Source organism: Narcine bancroftii, chromosome 3, assembly GCF_036971445.1.
Source record: "Narcine bancroftii isolate sNarBan1 chromosome 3, sNarBan1.hap1, whole genome shotgun sequence".
Lineage (NCBI taxonomy): Eukaryota > Metazoa > Chordata > Chondrichthyes > Torpediniformes > Narcinidae > Narcine > Narcine bancroftii.
Genome location: NC_091471.1, coordinates 186,381,641 through 186,398,091, shown reverse-complemented (window position 1 = coordinate 186,398,091; position 16,451 = coordinate 186,381,641). Strand labels below are relative to the sequence as shown.

Sequence of the window (16,451 nt, the reverse complement as noted above, 5' to 3'; positions counted from 1 at the left end):
CGTGAAATGATTGCCCCCCCCCAAAATGCTGGCCCTCTCCTTGCATTGGGCAGTTCGGCAGTGGCGTGCGCCCGTTCATTGGGATCACATTAAAATGACCACGAGGTAATCGTGTAACTTGCCACCCGCGGCTGGAGGGTGCGCGGGGAGCAGCGCCGACTCTTACCTGGTCCGCTCGCTGAGGATCTGAGTGGGCGCCCGCACGTCCCGTGTCTCGGCAGCACTAAAACATCGCTGCTCTGCACTCTCACTAAAAATAGCTCCCGCCCCATCCCTCCCCCTGCGCCAAACTGCACATGTCCACACTCTACAAACTCCACAAATGACTCCCCCCCGGGCCACAGGGCCAGTGATGTGACAGGTGTGATTGGGAACTTTCCTCCGCAACGCGGTGATTTCGAATGGTCGGCTATCCCACCTCCGTTACATAGCCACAGCGGACAGTCTCCGCACAGCAAGGCGCGATGAGGACAGAGGTTCTGTCACAGATAGTGTCAATTTATCTGCAGAGAATCGTCCTCTGGCAGGTCGATTGGCAGCGGGCCAAGCGACTCACGCCGGCCCAGCCTGGGCTTCCCGCCCAACGAAACAGGCAGGCAGGAGAGCCCCGGTGGGAGCCGATACATTGTGGGTGGGGAGCTGGCGAAAGGTCCCTCACCTGCTCTCTGAGCCTGGAACACGGGGTAGATCCGCCCACCCCGACCTTCTGCTGAAACCCCACGATCTTTTCAGCATTTGCTTCGAATATAATTGGTCCGGAAGAAACCCTGATAATGCAGCGACTCCGACCACCCTCCCCGAGAGACTGGCTCATGGGAACCCGGGATTCGAGAGGCTGCTGAGGGCAAAAGGGACCCTCTGAGGGCCTGCTACACTCGAGGTTTCCTGGTTGATTTGGACCTGGAGTTCGGGTTGTCTGTGCGGCTGCGGAAGCGCTGGAAACACTCGGTGCCTCCGAAGGGACCCTCTCTTGCTCCTCTCTCTTATTGTTGGGGCACCGGGCAATGCACCTGGCGAATTTTTGTTTGCCTTAGGACAGAGAAATATATATTATATATTTAATGTATGATCACGTGACAAGAGTGCGAGGTTGCCGGACCCAACCCGTTCCACTCCATCGGCGACGGAGCGCAGGCGGCGGTGCCGAGCCCGAGCCCCAGGCTCGCAATTCCCGTCCTCCTGCACCCATACGGGTTCCGAGCGGCAGACCTCAGCTTTGGAACAAGCGAGCAGCAGCTCTGCGCTGGGCTGGAAGCGGCGCTCGATGCCGGGGAAACGGTGGGGGCAGTGGGAGAGGACACTGCATTGACCTTGCAGAGATGTGTGGGCAGAGCAGGGAGACCAGACCCCGGGAGCGAACGCCCCGGGACAGGCCGTTCGGCCCACATCCTCTTACAAACCCCGAGCACTGCCGGCCGACAAAACAGCTCAGTGAGGGGCGGGGGATCCACAAGGGCTCAGTGAGGGGAGAATCCACAAGGGCTCAGTGAGAGGGAAAATCCACAAGGGTTCAGTGAGGGGAGGATCCACAAAGGCTCAGTGAGAGGGAGATCCACAAAGGCTCAGTGAGAGGGAAGATCCACAAGGGTTCAGTGAGGGGAGGATCCACAAAGGCTCAGTGAGAGGGGAGATCCACAAGGGTTCAGTGAGAGGGAGGGATCTACAAGGGCTCACTGAGGTGTGGTCTAGTCTGCGGACAGTACACAAGTAGGAGGAGGGGCAGCTGGTGTTGAGGAAGGACTTAGACAGATTCGGAGATTGCCGAAGAAAATTGGTAGATGGAGTACAGTGTAGAGAACTGTATGATCAGACACTTTGGTGGAAAGAATAAAAGTGTAGGCTATTTTCTAAATGGGCAACACATTCAGAAACCCAAGGGGGAAGGACGGGATACCTTGTGTAAGATTCCCTGAAGGTTACCTTTGTTGGTGAGAAAGGCAAATGCAATACTAGCATTCATTTTGAGAGGGACAGAATGTAAAAGCAATGGTATAGTGTTGTGACTTGCTTGTTGGGTGTATTTAAGGCAGAAATTGGTAGGTTCTTGATTATTCAGGGCATTGAAGGTTATGGGGAGAAGGCAAGGCAGTGGTGCTGTGTGGGATCAGCTCATGATTAAATGGCAGGGCTGACTCATGGGGCTGAATAGCCCATCTCTGCTCCTCTGTCTTATGGGTTTAGAAGGCATTGGTCAGACTGCACAGAGCATTGTGCACAGTTTTGGGCTCCTTATCTAAGAGAGGGTCCAGAGGAGGTCAGGAGAAAGATAACCCTTTCATTCTAGGGATCATGAGGAGCATTTGATGGGTCTTGGCCTGTACTTGGAGTTTAGAAGAATGAGTGGTGATTGCGTTTGGATCGAGCAGATGTGCAGAGGATGTTTTGTATGGTGGGTGAGTCTGAGACCAGGGGATACACCCTCAGAATACAGAAATGTCCCCTTAGAACAGAGATGAGGAGGAATTTCTTTACCCAGAGGGCAGTGAATGTGTGGAATTCATTGGCTGCGGAGACCTGGTCATTGGGAATATTTAAGATAAAGGAAGAAAAGTTTTTGATTAGGAAGGGAAACAAGGGTTATGGGAGAAGGGAGGAGAATAGGGTTAAAAAGCATCATGAAATGTTGGGAGCAGACTTGATGGGCCAAATGGCCTAATTCACTCCCATATATTATGGTCTTATCTCATCAGAGGGTGGCATTTGTATGCCGCACCTTTCCACCGCATGTGCCCTCCCCTGTTGAGGCTCCATTCCTGGCCATCCAATGATCAACTTCACTCCGATGTCCAGAATTAGTGCTTTCTTGCGATTAGCTACACTTCACCCCCAGTTCACTTACCACAAGTTCAGCTTCACAGCATCAAGTTATAATAAGCAATTAATGCAGTGACAATGTTAATGCACTGTTTAAATTACACACAGCTGTTATACGATAAATGAAAAAGAAATATGAGCACCAACATCACTGAGAGACCAGTCGGTTCCTCAAATGTGCCACCCACTATTTAAGGGAAGTTTATCAGCTCACCAGAGGCTTAAGAGAACCGGCTCGGGAGGTTCCAAGTGAGGTCATGACGTCACAATGCGATGGTGTCATTTGGAACGTGTGGGGTTTTAAAAGATGCAGCTCACTGTTTGAGTAACGTCTTTTACTGAATTTCGACTCGACAAAGTCTGGTCATTTTATCGTTCTTCATTTCACACTGTGACACAGTTGCTACACTAATGACTGTCCCATCATTCTTGTTACAACAGACCAAATGCCCAAACTCGCTGGCCAATTATTCCCCAATTCCCAATATTCTGAGTTCAGACTTGAACTTGCTGGTCAATGATCCCCAGTTCACTGCCCAATTAAAACATTAATTAGAACCATAAAACATTACAGCATAGAAACAGGCCCTTCAGCCCATCTAGGCTGTGCCAAACTATTTTTCTGCCTAATCCCACTGACCTGCACCCAGTCCATAGCCATCCATACCTCTCCCATCCATGTAGCTGTCCAAATTCTTCTTAAATGTTAAAATTGGGTCCACCTTCACCACTTCAGCTGGAAGCTGGTTTTACTCTCCCACCAATCTCTATGTTAAGAAGTTCCCCCTTATTTTCCCCCTAAACTTTTCCCCTTTCATCCTTAATCCATGTCCTGTTTTATTTTAATCTCACCTATCATCAGTGGAAAAAAGCCTACCCTCATCTACTCTGTCTATACCCCTCATAATTTTAAATACCCCTATCAATTCTCTCCCATTTTCCACGCTCCAGGAAAAAAAGATTCTAACCTGTTTAACCTTTACCTATAACTCAGTTCTTGAATTTAAAGTCTGGGCAACATTGTACAGTCCTGGGGACTTATCAATCCTAAAATTTTTAAGAAGATCTTACCCTCAGCATTTTTGAGCACATAAGCTTGTTCTATACTGACCTCACATTGACCAAGGTCCCTCTGTCTGGTGAGTATATTAGTGTACCACTTTGGATTCCATTGGGAGGGGATGACTACCAGGGCAAAGCTGCAGTGACTGGGTCTCTGGCACTGAGCCTAACCTCGCATTTATCAACATTGTACTCCATCTGCCAGACCCTTGCCCACTCAATCTATCTTTATCTCTGCATACTCTGTGCATTCTAAGTTTTTTAATTTTAAATTTAGAGATACAGCATGGTAACATGCCCTTCTGGCCCACAATCCTAAGCTGCCCAATTGCACCCAATTAACCTACAAGTCCTGGTACATTTGGAAGGGTGAGAGGAAACCAAATGCCCTGGAGAAAACCTATGCAGACACAGGGGAACACAAACTTATTACAGACAGCGCTGGATTGGAACCTGAGCCAGATTCCCATTTTCCAAATAATTGATATGTATGGTGAACAGTTGTGGGCCCTGCACCAACCTCTCCACTCACCACTGATTACCAACCAGAGAAACACCTGTTTATTCTAACTCTCTGCCTTCTATTGGTTAACCAATCCTCTATCCATGCTAATATATACATCCTTATTCTGTGAATGCCTTTTATGCATCTTACTGAGCACCTTCTGGAAACCCAAGTCTACAATATCCTGTTCCCTCCTATCCACTGCACTGGTTATATCCTCAAGAACTCCAGTAAATTTGTCAAATAGGACTTGCTCTTCCTTAATCCATGCTGTGTCTGCCTGAAGTAACAATTTCTCTCCAGGTGTCTTCCTATTTTTTACATAATAATAGCTTCGAGTCTAATCTCTAACCAGATGGATTCAACATTCTACTCCTTGGATTTTACACCCTGATCTCATCCTTAATTAGGAGCATTACCCCACCACCCTTACATTCCTGCCTATCCTTGTGAATAACCTAATAATTTTGGATATTTAATTCTCAATCATCTCTCCCATGCAACCACATTTCTGTAATGACCACTAAATCATACCCCTTTGTTCTGATTTGTGCCACAAATTCAATGACCTTGCTTTTATCTAGTATGCCGGGGGATAAGAGAATAGGGCAGAAAATATATGTATAAATATACAATATACTGAAAATATACTGTGTAGCAATATTGTGTGGATAGGGCAAATTTACAAGCATAAAATTAAGGATTTAACTTGGGGCATAAAATTGAAAAGAGGGATAAATACAGCACTGAAGGTCTTGTATTTAAATGACTGCCATACAAGAAATAAGATTGATGATCTAGTGGTGCAGGTGGAAGTTGGCAAGTCCTGGCTGAAAGAAGATCACAGCTGGGAACTAAATATCCGTGGATACACAATGTAATGGAAGAACAGGAAGGTACGCAAATGAGGTGGGGTGGTTTCGCTGGTTAAAAATAGAATTCAATCTTTGGGGATAGGAGACATTGGATCAGAAGATATAGAATCCCTGTAGGTGGAATTAAGAAGCTGTAAGACATGGGGCCCATTTATGGATGTTATCATAATCTTAAGAATTAAGGTTGTCCTGGAATTTTTGGTGTCTTTGCTACTGTCATATCCTTTGTCCACTCGAGTTCTTTGACAGGGCTGGACATGAAGGGTTTCACAATATGAACTGCAGAGGCTAGAAAGCAGCGATAGAAATTGACCATCCCCACAAATTCCAGGAGTTCTTTGATTGTTTCGGGCCTCGCAAATTTGAGGATGGCTTCCACCTTGCTAGGTAATGGATCAACACCCCAGCTGCTGTCCCAATAACTCAATAGAGGACTGCCCAAATTTGCACTTGGCATGCTTCACAGTTAGCCTGAACTCCTGTAGGCGACAGCAGAGTAAACGTTGATGCTGTAGGTACTCTTTGTGGGATTGGCTGGCGATGAATATGTCATCCAAGTATACGAAAAGGAAATCAATGCCCCACTGCATCCTTCAGTCATTGGAATGTTTGTCCAGCATTTATGAGCCCAAAAGGCATTCTCCAAAATTCAAAGCAGCCGAAAAATGTTATGATGGCAGTCTTGGGCACATCCTCTGGGTTAACAGGTATTTGGTGGTACCCACACACCAAGTCAATTTTAGAAAATATCCTGGCCCCATGAAGATTAGCTGTAAGGTCCTGTATTTTGTGCACAAGGTAGCAGTCTGCAGTGGTAGTGTGGTTGGTGCACCTGTAATCCTCACAAGGTTTCCAGTCTCCTGTGGCTTTGGACACACACCAAGTCAATTTTAGAAAATATCCTGGCCCCATGAAGATTAGCTGTAAGGTCCTGTATTTTGTGCACAAGGTAGCAGTCTGCAGTGGTAGTGTGGTTGGTGCACCTGTAATCCTCACAAGGTTTCCAGTCTCCTGTGGCTTTGGACACTATATGTAGTGGGACAGCCCATAGGCTATCAGAGCTGCGTATGCTTCCAAGTTCCTCCATTTTGTGGAACTCCTGTTTTGCAAGCCGCAATTTGTTGGGAGGCAGGCGGCAGGCTTGGGCATGTAGAGGAGGTCCTTGGGTGAGGATGTCATGTGCAATGCCATATTTGAGTGTGGCAGTGGAGAACTAGGAAGTTACGATGTCTGGAAACTCTGCAAGAAGTTTGGCGAATTCATTGTTTGAGTGCTCCACAGCGTTTAGGTGCGGGGCAGGTAGTTTGGCTGTTCTAAGCCAGAGAATCTGGAATGATGTGGTGTTCACCAACCGGCACCCTTTTAAGTCCACCATCAATGAGTGGGCTCTGAGGAAGTCAGTTTCTAGCAATGGCCAGGACACAGCAGCAAGAATGAACTTCCATGTGAACATATTGTTGCTGAATTTCAGGGGTATAGTCCATGTGCCATATGTACAAATAGAACTGTTATTCACCTCAGTGAGCGCCAGACCTGCACTCTTGGTATGAGAGTCAAAGCCTGAAGGAGAAAGGACACTAACCTCTGCACCCATGTTGACTAGAAATTTGTGCTGGGAGAGTTCATCCCAGATGTAGAGTAGGCTGTTACGGTGGCCAGCCACTGTAGCCATTAGCAACAACTGGCCGTGGCGTTTTCCCAGAAAAGGGGTCAGCCGCGGTGAGCTGTCCATGCTAGCATATTGGAGGAATAGTGCCCATGAGAAAGGGGTAGCAATATGTACTGTGGACGGAACACTGAAGAAATGGCAGACACTCAAGGCAGAATTTGAACGGGATGATGGATAAAAAGGGAAAAAGAGTCAAAAGTAACCAGGTTAAGGTGGGAAATGATGGGGGGAAAGGTAAAGAACAGCAACAACAGGAGAAAAGGTCAGAAAAATAATTGTGGGATCCCAGCTCCATGTTTGGCTTTCTGATGTTGTTTGAAGGAAGCTATTGTGAACAAACTGACAATAATTGGATTTCCCTTCCTCACCACTGTATCCTCCACACATTGGGATCCAAATGCATCTCTTCATTCTGTTCCCCCTTCTGAACCCTCTGTATCTTCTGTACTTTTTGTACCTCCCCTCACTATTCAACATAGTTAATACCCTTCCACATAGGGATGGTGAGGAACTTCCTCCACACCCCACACCCCTCTGTCAGTTTGCCCACACAGTTACAAGGCAATTAAGGTGCAGCCACTTAAGAAGTCAAAAAAGTAGATTCTAGTTCGGGACAATGACCCTACGGGTTGTGCATCTGAGCTGACGGAGTGCTTTATCCCTTACTTTCATACCTCAAGTGACCGTGTCTACTATCTACCAGAACAGCGCTCTAGTTCCACCTACTGGCCATTGTGCATTGCCATGGTGCAAATGACTTTCGGACTCAGACACCCCATTTCTACTGAACGTTCTACATTACATCATTCCTCCTGTGAGAAGCAGAGGTGCCTTCACAGATTTCACTCAAGACAAAAATCGAAAACAAAGAACATTTATTTTACAACAGTGCAAAGTTGGGTGCTTCCCCTTACCCTGGGAATACACACACATACTGGGGCTTACCCAACTTTTTATACATTCTATTTCAGTACAGAGGTACCTCCCCCCTTAACATTCTTCTGCCTCCTGGATTGGTTTAGCATTAGGTAACTCTGCCTACGTGCAGTTTGTGTGCCTTTCTGTGTGTAAACTTGTTTACCAGGAAGTGTCATGTCTTTGTTCTTATTCATAAATCTCAACCCCCAGGACTTGCTAAATCTACTTGCTATAAGACCCCTATTCTATTATATTAACCCTTCCTCACACTCCATTCTTACTCCACCCTTATTCAACCCATCATAATTCATTCCTATTTAGCACTTGCTTGACTTCCCTTATTCCATTATCCCTTCACCCCATCCTAATTCATTCCTATTTAGCATTATCTCTCACAATCCACGCTTAGTAAAACCTCAATCGGGAAGTATTATTTTAAGCTTGGTCTTTTTCCCAGCGAGTGAGTAAACGAACTGCAGCCTCAACATCATCAGACGGAGTTTGGAAAGCATACATCATTTGGGTTGTAGTGACCTGACGAAGGGCCCGTTGAATTAAACACTGTACACAAGGCAGGGAATTATTATGAGGGCTAAAATAAAAAGCCCAGCTGCTATAAGGGCCATGTGTATCCAACTCCAGTCGCTAGTAAAAAGTTTAGTCCACCACATACCGGACCAAGGATGCCAAGTCTGGACCGGGACATAGGAAAGTTTTCGAATTCCTGAAGAAATATTTTTTACTGCCTGGCCATTGTCATCAATCTTCAAGCAACAATTGGTAAGGTTCAATTTTCCACAAACGCCACCCTCAACAGCCAACAAGTAATCGAGGGCCAGGCGATTTTGATAAACTGTAGCATGTATCTGTCATTCTTCAGCCAATAAATCCAAGGCCGTCTATGTTGTTGGAACCAAGGGGTTAAGTAATCATAGAAAATATGCCTATGTACTAATCATTATGTATTCATTAATCCAGTACTATGTAACGTGGCCACCACCTTATCCGATTCCCCAGATGCCAGTGATGCAGATAACTAGGGAATAGTGAATGTCACTGAATTAACAGGACAAGAACTCCAGGAGGTGAAAGACAATAAAGGAATTGACGAAGGGAATACAGAACGATGTATGTAAAGTAAGGGAAACTAGTATGCAACTGGAAAAAACAAATGAGAGAGAGCAAGAACAGACACTTGAGAATGCCTTTTCGGTAGGAATGTCAGAGGATCACTCCATCCCCACTCCTCACAATAGACAACAGGAAGAAGAGGAGGCAATGAGGGGAGGTGACCCAGTGAGTGTACGATGGCAGCGTGAGAGAGGTTGGGACGAGGAAAGTGAGATAGCGAGTGTGAGTGTGGAGAGCGAGGATGAGGAACAGCTGGTCACTATTAGGGGAAGAATGATCACACACAAAAGACAGGGTCAGGGAAGCGCTCGCTCCCATTCGGGATATGAGTTGTGAGGCCGGGAGGAATTACGTCTCCCAGAAAGATATAGACAGATGCTGTTAATTTATAAGGGACCGCAAGTTGGGGAAATGTATCAACCCTTCTCATTCACCGATATGAATTGTGTTTTGGATAAAATGCCACCTCCTACTGAGGGAGGCGGAGCGTGGATGGGAAAGTTCTGCCAACATACGATGGGACATAAGATAGCAATGGGAGACTGGAGGGCATTATTAGGCAAACAGCTTGGGCTGTGGGAAATACAGCAGGTAGAAATGGTCGCAGGAACCACTAGGTGCCCTGATGCCGAACCATTTGCAAAACATGCTACGACACTAGGAGGTGCAATGCGGGAGAAGTTTCCCGTTCGCCCCGGTGTCATGCAGTCCCTGACATTTTCCATTAAGGAGGATGAGGAGATCTCGACTTTTTTATGTCAGTGTAAAGAGAGTTGGACGGATAAAGCCGGAGTACACCCAGCCACAGGACCCTTGCAAACTACACTATTTAGGTCTGCCGTAACGAACGGGTTGCCAGCTATAGTCAGGGAGGCATTAGAGAATAACCCTGATATTCCTGGTTGCTCGTCTGAGCAATGGGAAAAACATTTGACCCATCACATGAAGCGTTATAGGGCTAAGCAAGAGGAGGACAAACAAATTACGGAGTCTGCACAAGTGCAACTCCTTAAGCTTCAATTGGAAGAGGCTAGGAAAAAGGCAAATGAGGCAAAAAAGAATCCCTCAAAGGGTGCGAACCAGATGATTCAGCAGCCACCACAGCCACCACAAGGGAATAATATGAATTGGCACCCGGCCCCAAATTGGGCATCGGGTCCCACCTATGGGGGCAGGACTGGAGGTCCAATGGGGGGGATTCCGAGTAAGAGGGAGAGGTCGGGGTGTTCCACGAGTGCAGCCAGCCGTATGTTTTGGATGTGGTCAACCAGGACACTGGAAGAGAGAGTGCCCCCTAGCATGGGGTCTTCAGGTCAACCCGTGTACACATCTACTGCTACTAAGAGGTATACTTTCCTGAGGTAGGGGGAGAGTACCCAACCTTGCAATGTTGTAAATGTAAATAAATGTTCTTTGTTTTCAACTTTTGTGTCGAGCATATTTTGTGAACGTGAAGGCACTTCTCACAACTGTAAGACAAATTGAGGTTGAATGATTCCAATACAACAAGTGCCACTCCAATCGGGTTCTAAAAAGGTATAGGCCATATTCCCACAAATCCAATATAAACCCTCTGGTGCATATCAATGTGGGATAGTCTGGTTCCAGATCTGCTGAAGCGAGGGGATGCCCCAGTAAGGATTTTCACCTGAACAGTTCCATATGTCACTGGTGTCATTGATACCCTCATGAAGCACACAATCCGAATCTTTTTCCATAGAGAAATACCAGGTAGGGGTTGCAGGATGCCAAGCAGCTTAAGCCATTTACAACTGGAATCCCCCTTATAGTGACGGCCTTCAGCCTTCCAAACGCATTCGTGACCCAGTAGGTGATTTACAAGATGCCAAGTTTTGGGGGGGCATTCAATTTCATTTGTTGTAGCATTAAAGCTTAAAAGTTCCCATATATCCAAAGGCTCACCTTGCTAGGGCCAGGTACCATCTTTAGTTGGCCCTCCGCAAATCCAACAATTCTTCAACCCCAGCAAATCAGCTGTTCGTTGACTTAAATCTACCCATTTATTGTCACCTAACCGGTGAGTAGCAGCTTGTCTGTGAGCATTAGCATATATATCCCCTTTATTCCTACTCCAGGTATAGCCCTGACTAATATTTTGCTTATAATTCTCCCACCATCTTCTTCGTACCGTATTTTTGGCACTTGTCTTTTTAATACCCGTAGAGGCTGGGATGCAAACCCAATCCACTCCCCTAGGACAGTTCTGCTTCCCTGGTCCATGTTGGGATCCTAAATTAAACCATAATAAATAAGGTACCCCAGTATGAATACACTCTATACCTGTGCCCCGTCTGCATTCTAAAGGTAAACTTGTCCATTCTTCAAAGTATCTATCACCTCTGCTGCACCGATTCCAGGAGGACTTTATACATTGTGTACAATTGGATGGTTTCCCAAAAATTGGGAACCAGCAGGAAAACAATACCGTAAATAATAAAAATAACATTACAACAATTTTTGTCGGCGGAGCGTAACTTTCAGACCAGAAGGATGCGAAACTGCATGCCAGGTGGAGGGGATATTATCAACGTCCTTAGTCTGTGGATTAGCACGCTTAATGCGTTGTATGTGAGTCCATCCCTTTTCTTTTGTTCGTACTGCAGTGTCTGTAATCAAAAGTACACAATAAGGGCCGTCCCATATAGGTTCTAGTTTATGGTCTTGCCACGCTTTTACATATACCCAATCACCAGCTTTAATGGAATGAATGGGATAGTCCAGGGGTGGGTTTTGAGCTAATAATCCCTTCTGTTTTAAGTCATATAAAGAAATGGAAACTCCCTGTAAATATTTAGATGTTGGTCATTAGCCTCAGGGGTAGGGCAATCAGTGTGGAATCCCATGTAAAGAAGACTGAACATCATCTCATATGGTGAGACTGCAAGATCCTTACGGGGAGCTGTGCGGATCCTGATTAAAGCTAAGGGTAAGCATTTAATCCAGTTTCCTCATGAAGTTGGGTGAGTTGGTTTTTCAGGGTCTGATTCATCCGCTCGACTCGGCCTGAACTCTGGGGGTGCCATGGGGTATGTAACTGCCAATCTATTCCCAAGATTTTACACACCCCCTGGAGTACCTGAGAGGTAAAATGTGTACCTCGATCTGAATTAATAGTTTGCACAATACCGTAACGTGGAATAATAGCCTTTAGTAATATCCGAATAACGGTGTTAGCATGATCGGGGTCGGGAAAGCCTCAACCCATCGAGTAAAATGATCCACCATTACTAGGAGATATTTATAAACTCCTATCTTGGGCAATTCCATGGTCAATCTGTATTTGTTGAAACGAGCGTACGGCTATATCGCGACCCCCAGGCATTACATAGTGCATTACTTTCTTATTCACTCGCTGACAAATTGGACATCCCTGAGTACTCTGTTTGGCTAAGGTGTATATTCCAGAACAATTAAAGGACCGTACAAAGGCGTCAACAAGTGCCCCAGTGTGTCTGCTGGTGGAGCTGATCAATAATCTGACGAGCCAAGGCTTTATTCAGGACTTGACGTCCCTCTGCTGTCCACCATAACCCATCTGCAGTTCGACGCATTCCCTGGTCTTTCATATAAATCTCTTCCTCCTGTGAGAAGATGGGAGTCTTTTGAATCTCATGTGGGATGGGGAGTAACAGCTGTATCTCTATTATTTTTGTTAGTGTAGCCTGTTTGGCAGCTTCATCTGCCCATCTGTTACCCTGGGCTTCAGGACTGTCAATAATTTGATGGCCTCGTACATGAACTACAGCTATCTCCTCAGGTAACATAAGAGCATCTAAGGATTGAACAATTAAGTTCTCATGGATCAACTTTTGTCCTTTCCCGGTTATCATTCCCCGCTCTTTCCAAATCTTTCCGAAGGTGTGTACTACACCAAAAGCATACTTGGAGTCAGTATAGATTGTGCCCACCTTTCCCTCTAGACCCCGGAGAGATCTACAAAGGGCATACAATTCACAGGATTGGGCCGACCAATGACCTGGAAGACGACCGGCCTCAATCACAACTCCTTCATTCCCGTCCACTACACTATACCCGCTGTAACGAATATCATCAATGCAGCGGGAAGATCCATCAATAAACCATCTTTCACCCTCTCGTAAAGGTTCATCGCTTAAATAATCTCTAATTTTTGTCTGAAAATCTATCACTTCTAAACATACATGCTCTAAATCATTGGGGACAGTATCAGAATCTGGAGAAACCAAGAAGGCGGCTGGATTCTGATCTTTATTTGTAATCAGTGTCAAATCATCCCTATCCATAAGAATTGCTTCATACTTTAAAATTCTGGAATCGGTAAGCCACCTTCCGGCACGTTGTAAAAGAATGGTGCGGACTGTGTGAGGGGTGTGAACTGTCATCAGGGCACCAAATGTAATTTTGCGTCCTTCCTCTACTAGAATGGCAGTGGCCGCAATTGCTTGCACACATTCTGGCCAACCACGACAAACAGGATCTAAACTCTTTGATAGAAAGGCAACTGGTTGTCTAAAGCCTGCTTGCTCTTGTGTTAATACTCCCATGGCCACACCATCTTTCGCATTGGTATATAGGTCAAATGGCTTATTTAAGTTGGGTAAGGCCAAAACTGGGGCATTAGTAAGACGCTGTTTCACCATATCAAAATCTTTAATCTCCCCCTCCGCCCAGATTACAGTTTCATCCCCTAGAGTCGCAAGTTTATCATAAAGAAATTTGACCAGGCTGGAATAATTCTCAATCCAAATCCTACAGTATCCCACCAAATCAAGAAATTTCCTAAGTTCTTGAACATTCTTTGGAAGCGGGATCTGCAAAATACCGCGTATTCTCTCTGGACTTATCTTCCTAATTCCTTGACTAACCAAATGACCTAAGTATTTAACTTTGGATTGAACAAATTGCAACTTTGATTCAGTCACTCTAAGACCCTTATTCCCTAGAAAATTCAAAAAATCAACAGTGTATTGTTTAACCGAATCATACATTTCCCCCGTGATTACTAAATCATCCACATATTGTAATAATTGACAATCCTCTCTCCGAGGGGCCCCATCTAGCACCCGTTCCAAAACCCGGCCAAACAAATTCGGTGACTCCGGAAAACCTTGGGGAAGGACCATCCACCGGCACCGACACTTCCGTCCTGTAAAGGGACCCTCCCACCCAAATGCAAACACGTCCCTACTGTCCACCACCAAAGGGCAGGTTCAGAAGGCATCCTCCAGACCATCCACACCGAATCACCCACCATGGGGGTCATCAACACACAAGGGCCAGGCACAACCGGACAACAGGTGAGAACAACTTTGTTTAACTCTCTCAAATCCCACACCAATCAGCATGTGCCGCCCGGCCTTTGGACAGGTAGAACCGGAGCACCAAGGGTGACATGCAGGGTTCGAGCACACCGTCTTCCACCAACCGATCAACCACTGGCTGCAGCCTCCTTCGGCCAGCCACAGGAATCGGACACTGTCTTTGTCGAACTACCTGGTTGGGGTCCTCCAGAGCAACTTGCAGGGGAGGAACATCCAACCCTCCTCCACTGCCTCCCCTCGCCCATACCCCAGGACCCACCAGTCCCTGATCCTCCTGCGTCAGCACACAAAATTGAACCCCAATACCCGATCCCCGCGGTCTGGCACTGACAGCCAACCGGTCCTGCAAATCACGTCCCAACAAGCAAACCCCAGCTTGGGGAACTAGTAAAACATCCTCTGTCACTATCCCTCCTCCCATTTGTATCTTTACACTCTTTAATTTAGGGATCGCAAAATCTCTCCCCCCCCACCCCCGAAATCATCACCGTCCCTTCTGCTTTAACACCCTCAGGCCGTCGTAAAATACTAGACCGGGCTGCCCCGGAATCCACCAGAAAAGTCATTCTGTCACCGTGGGGTCCCACACCCAAACCTACCAATGGTTCTCCGTGCAGCCCCACGGCATGCATCAGCTGAGAACCGTGATCCCCCTATTCGTAATCTGCCTCCATCAATGCGTAAGGTCGCATCTCCCTGGCCCGCATCGGGCATTCCCTCTTAAAGTGTCCCTCCTTTTTACAATAATAGCATACTAATGCTCCTTTTTCCCAATTTCTGCCAGGGTCTCCACGGGGTACCGGGAACGGTTGCCATCCCCAGAATCCTCCTCTACCCTTACCTCTGTCCTGGTCTCTACTTCCCCTCTCCCGGCGCTCCTCCCAACATCCAGGAGCCGACACATGGTTCCTAACACTTCCTTGCTTTCCATCCACAACTTCCTTTACTGCCTGCATCAAAATCTTAGCCTTTCCTTTCTGTTTTTTTTTCAGACCTCTGGACGTATGCCCTTTGTGCGATCTGCAAAAGCTGTGATAGTCCCTGTTCATGTCAATTCTCCATCTTTTGTAATTTCTTCCTGATATCTAGAGCTGAGTTAGTAACAAAACCCGTCAATACCAACTGTTCACCTGCTGGGGATTCTATATCCAACCCCTCATATTGCTGTATGGCCGCACGTAATCTCGTCAGAAATGCAGAGGGGTCTCCTCGGGACCTTGGGGAACCTCAAATCCCTTCTCAAAGCTCTGTCCCCCTGGAGCAGACTCCTTCATTCCCTCCACTAGATTAACCCTGTACTCATCCATTTGCGTGCAACTATCATTAGTAGTCTATTATAGACATTAATTCATCCCAGGTATATATATTAGGTCCCAAAAATTGATCTAATTGTTCTGCACATTTCTGAGGGTCTTCTACCAGAGAGGTCATTTCCTTTTTAAAATTGCGCACCTCAGTACTAGTCAGAGGCATGTTTACAAATCCGAGACCCTCTCCAACCCCTCCCAAGGGAACCTCCTGTAAAGGTCTCATCCAGTTAGTTTCTGGCTTATCTCCTCTTCTATGATGGTTAGATTCCAGCCCTCTGGGAGATAAATCAAAGAGTCCAGCCTCTTTCTACCAAAGGGCCTCACACTGTTCTTCTGAATGACCCTCACAATCAAAGTCTCCTCCCTCTCGTGTCGATTGAGGCATTAATCTTGCACTCTGTGAGCGAGTCCTCATACCATTCCTCCTTTCTCCTTCTTTCTTTAACTGTGGAGGAGGAGGGGAAGGTAAAGAAGGGTAAAACATAGGGGAAAAAGGGGAATGGGAGCCAGCACAGGGGAAACATAAGGTGGAGGAAGGGAATGTAACACATCCCATCCCTTTATTTCGGGGGCAGAAGGTTCCTCATTCTTCTTATTTGTAAGTTTCTTCTTGTCCAAAATCATCTGATTAGACGATCCACTAAGCCAACAGGCTGCATATTCTCTACTCACGGTATTGTCTCCTTGATTTTGGTAGAGCCAGATGTTCAATGCCTGACACATCCAGTCCTCGTCGGATCTGAACTTTGGCCAATATACCGAACTTCCTTTTATCGGATTCTTAACCCATTCCTGACAACAATACCTGACCATGGTCTGCTTATCCTTCTCACGGGTTTTCCCCAC

The 16,451-nt window shown here is 46.4% G+C and overlaps 1 protein-coding gene across 5 annotated transcripts in view; it reads right to left on the bottom strand.

Moving 5' to 3' along the window:
• Window positions 1-3,077, bottom strand: part of LOC138757939 (complexin-1) — a 91,112-nt gene extending 88,035 nt beyond the window's left edge. The window contains exon 1 of one of the 5 annotated variants that reach the window (XM_069926119.1): window positions 3,029-3,077. The gene's annotated coding sequence lies outside the window, so the exon portion shown is untranslated. Of the gene's footprint in view, window positions 1-166; window positions 244-658; window positions 867-900; window positions 998-3,028 lie in introns of those variants that run through there. The other 4 variants (XM_069926123.1, XM_069926122.1, XM_069926118.1 and 1 more) reach the window with 4 other exon arrangements.
• Between the last annotated feature and the right edge of the window lie 13,374 nt (window positions 3,078-16,451).